Source organism: Podarcis vaucheri (assembly GCF_965113315.1).
Source record: "Podarcis vaucheri genome assembly, chromosome: 7".
Classification (NCBI taxonomy): domain Eukaryota; kingdom Metazoa; phylum Chordata; class Lepidosauria; order Squamata; family Lacertidae; genus Podarcis; species Podarcis vaucheri.
The window spans coordinates 9565013-9569637 of record NC_138765.1 but is presented as its reverse complement, the minus strand read 5'-3'; the positions used below and the strand labels follow the sequence as shown (position 1 = coordinate 9569637).

At 45.5% G+C, this 4625-nt stretch overlaps 1 long non-coding RNA gene across 1 annotated transcript in view; it reads right to left on the bottom strand.

The window, feature by feature from the left end:
- Positions 1-4625, bottom strand: part of LOC309537026 — a 163954-nt gene that overhangs the window by 35174 nt on the left and 124155 nt on the right. The window lies entirely within an intron of this gene.

Sequence of the window (4625 nt, the reverse complement as noted above, 5' to 3'; positions counted from 1 at the left end):
CCCCAGAGTCGGCCACGACTGGACCTAATGGTCAGGGGTCCCTTTAAATTAACATCAGAGGGCTATGCAAGTTTTTTGGTACCAATTCTGTCCCTGGATAGGAACTCTGGATTGAGACTGCCCAGCCAGTCAAGCAGTTTGTTCCCATAGTGGCCAACCTGTAGGAAAACCCACAAGCAGGGCCCTCTCCCTTCCTGCAGTTTCCAGCAATGGGTATTTGGAAGCCTTCCAGCCATCGATGCGCCTCTACGAATTTGTCTAATCTTTTAAAGCCATTTAGGCCAACGGGCATCACTCTCTCCTATGGGCGCAACAGGCTGAATTGACTGGGGAATCACTACACTGGCTTCCTGTTCGTAAATGCGTGCAGAGAAGTGGAGCACAGGCTCTGCAGAGGACTGCCTCCCATCGCCTCTCCCCTCGGCCTGGCTCCTTGCTCTTCTTCCTTCTAGACCGCAGGGAGCTGCTCAGTTACAGCGGTGGCCGTTGCCGAGCGAAGTTCTCTGTTTGCACAGGGTTGCGAGTGCAGAAAGAGAGCCGGGAACGAGAAAGCGCCTGCCAGGGCCAACACCTGCAGCTTCAGCTTTGAACAAAGCTCCTCTTGTGCCGAGAGACACAACAGGTCTTTTCACCACGGCTGCTCTGTGCTCCAAGGATGTGGAGCAGAGAGAGCCAGGCCCCACAGCAGTTCTAGGGCACAGGGAGGGGAAGCCCCGGAGCGCAATTGCCAGCCCAGGTGCTACCTTTCTGAACACAGGAACCCAAAGTTCATGCACTCTTCCCACTTTGGGTAGTGGTTTAGCTAGCAGCTGGCCGAGCAACGCCATTGACTTTTACTGATCGAATTACCGTACGTTGAAAACGAACTAATCCCAGGGCACGCTTTGTTCTCACTTTGTCAAAGGGTGGCTTATTCTCCCAAGAAAGTGACATAAATGAGGACGTATTAATGTGCAGCTTCATTTAAAAGGCACTACTGTAGTTTTTGGGGGACACGGGTGGCGCTGTGGGTTAAGCCACAGAGCCTAGGGCTTGCCAATCAGAAGGTCGGCGGTTCGAATCCCCGCCATGGGATGAGCTCCCGTTGCTCGGTCCCTGCTCCTGCCAACCTAGCAGTTCGAAAGCATGTCAAAGTGCAAGTAGATAAATAGGTACTGCTCCAGCGGGAAGGTAAACGGCGGGTTCGCGCGCTGCTCTAGTTTGCCAGAAGTGGCTTAGTCATGCTGGCCACATGACCTGGAAGCTGTACGCCGGCTCCCTCGCCAGTAAAGTGAGATGAGCGCCGCAACCCCAGAGTCGGCCACGACTGGACCTAATGGTCAGGGGTCGCTTTACTTTTACCGTAGTTTTAAGAGGGAACAGCCTCCTATGCAACTATTTTTTCTATTTTTTAATTTTCTTCCTACAATCTCCTTTAAAAAAAAAAAAATTATTGATACAACAAGAAAAGAAGAAAGAAAAAACACAAATACCAAATTACACCCAGGAATAACCATAGACACATAATTTACTTAACAAACGATAATACAGAAAGTGGTCTTAACACTAAAGACCCAACCTCCCATCTATTCCATATTTCGATTTCATATTACTTATTGCCAATACACACTTTTATCTTATTTAAACTTTTTCTCAATATATCTTAATTCTTATATCTACCTTGCAACTATTACTGAAGTTCCTCGAATGATGCAACAGAGTTTAAACTACTCTATGTTTCAAATATTCTTTGAAAACCTCCTATTTTGAGACAAATTCCTGTTTTGATTTATTCTTTATTTTTTCTGATAGACCGTCTAATTTGTCATATTCTGTCAGCTTTTGGATCCAATCTTGTATAGAGGGGATTTCATTACTCTTCCATTTTGCCATGATAAGAACACTTTCTGCCGCCGTAGCGTATAAAAAGATACCCTTCCTCTTTTGCGGAATATCCAGATTTGTAATTCCCAGGAGGCAGGCCTCTGTTTTTTTATTAAAAGAGATCTTTAGCATTTTTTGCAATTCTGCATGAATACTCTCCCTTTGCAGCCGCTATTCAATGCGGCATGAGCCTATGGAATTCAGCTGCCTCTGACCATTTTTAAAATTAAGATTTAAGGTTCCATTCCTTAAAAGATTGCAAAGGAAAGTCTTTCGCACTTCTCCATAGGTAAAAAAAGCAGGTTTGCAGAATAATAATAATAATAATAATAATAATAATAATAATAATAAATTTATTATTTATACCCCGCCCATCTGGCTGGGCGTCCCCAGCCACTCTGGGCGGCTTCCAAAAAAATATTAAAATACTATGATACATCAATCCTCTGCACTGTTTGGTGGTAAGTAAATTATATTCAGTGCAGCTTAATCACAGGCCAGGGTGAAAACTGCCCTGGAGTGGAGGCAATTTTTATGACGGGCGATGATATTTTTTAATAAGTGTTTGAAATAAAAATGTGGTCCTTTGGTTTGGCTGGTCGAGATGATGTGGCCCAAAACTTGGGCTTTTGGAGTTAGGGCATTCAAGCAACCTTGCTCTGGATGCATTTATGTAAGAGAACTTGCTATTTCCCACACGATCCAGATAAGGAAAATAAGGCCGCCTGCTTTGTACGGCTTTGCTGTCACCAATTGTTCTTCCTTATCGTGCCGCAGCCTGCTTCCTTTTAAGAGGGACTCCACTCGGCAGCCCATAAAAACAGCCCCCAGCGCAAAACGTCCCCAAGTCCTCTGGCTTCTTGCCATTCCTCCCATCGAAAGGTCAGCCCCCCAAAACATTTGTATGCCCACCTCTTCTCCTCGAAGGTCCATTGATTTCTGATTCTCTTTGGCTAGGCTCCCCCCCCCCACACAAACGAGGGAAAATTGTAGCTTCTGAGAGTCTTTGCAGGGGGGCAAGGACCTAATTCCCTTTATCTGGTTGCATTAAACGACAGTGGCGTAGCGTGGGGGGTGCAGGGGGGCCCGGCCGCACCGGGTTAGGGGACGCAAATCCACGGGTTAGGGGACACGAATCCACGGGTTAGGGGGCGCAAATTACTTGCCTTGCCCCGGGTGCTGACAACCCACGCTACGCCACTGGTAAACGAGCTTGAGCAAAGCTATGAGGGGCCACCCCCCAGATATAATATATAATATAATTTATTATTTGTACCCCATCCATCTGGCTGGGCAGCTTCCACAAAGACCAAAAATACACTAATATGTCATACATTAAAAACTTCCCTGAACAGGGCTGCCTTCAGATGTCTTCTGAATGTCAGGTAGTTGTTTATCTCTTTGACATCTGACGGGAGGGCGTTCTACAGGGCGGGCGCCACTACCGAGAAGGCCCTCTGCCTGGTTCCCTGTAGCTTTGCTTCTTGCAATGAGGGAACCGCCAGAAGGCCCTTGGAGCTGGACCTCAGTGTCCAGGCAGAAGGGGGTGGAGACGCTCCTTCAGGTATACTGGACCAAGGCAGATCACTCACACATGAACGAAGAGATAGGCAAAGGGCAATCCTTTATATGGCACCTTGACTGCTCATTCCTATTTGCATGAGAGAAGAATTCTGTCTGTTTCTGCTGCTCCCCCTGGGAGGATGAGCATTAGTTTTCCTCCGCGTTGGCTCATGCAGAAGAAAGTGTTGTGTATGCCAAATTGATCAGGGAAGGGAAAGGAATTGAGTGTCCCTAATTTCATAATCAAGCCTCCGCCTTACTGTTATGTCTAAAAATATTTGCATAGGCAATTCATTTTTTAAAAAAAAACAACAGAATAATTCAAAGTGGCTTACAACAACAAACGCGTGAAAATTTACATGGGATCAACAATTCCAGAAAGACGTCTTAATTGCTTGCGTAAGCTTGGCAGCATAGAAAAATTTTCGGCAGTTGTTTGAAGGTTAGAAAATAGCTGAGTCGGTAGGGCATGAGACTCTTGATTTCAGGATTGTGGGCTGAAGCCCCACGTTGAGCCAAAAGATTCTTGCATTGCCAGGGGTTGGTCTAGTGTTTTTCAACCTTTTTTGGGCAAAGGCACACTTGTTTCATGAAAAAAATCACGAGGCACACCACCATTAGAAAATGTTAAAAAATTTAACTCTGTGCCTATATTGACTATATATAAAGTAATTCTCTTGAATAGGAATCAAATAAACACAAAGAAAGTATTTTATAATTACTTTATTATGAAATAGTAAGTAAACAGAAATACAGTGGTGCCTTGCAGGACGAAAAGAATCCGTTCTGTGATTCTCTTCGTCTAGCGGTTTTTTTGTCTTGCGAAGCAAGCCCATTGACGGATTAGCGCTATTAGCGGCTTTTAGCGGCTTATCTGCTGATCGGATCAGCTAATAAGCGGCTTAGCGGCTTAGAAAAAGGGGGGGGGGGAGGAAAAAAACCAGCAGGAACTCGCAAGACATTGTGGTCTTGCGAAGCAAGCCCATAGGAAATTCGTTTTGCGAAGCACCTCCAAAACGGAAAACTCTTTCGTCTAGCGAGTTTTCCGTCTTGCGAGGCATTCATCTTGCGGGGCACCACTGTATGAAAAATTATAAAATACTTTATTCAGTGTGCAACCTGGACCTGTTTGGCTGAACACAAAGCTGATATTCTGGCTGGAATCGAAGAAAGACACACACGTAGCTCTTCGTCAACAG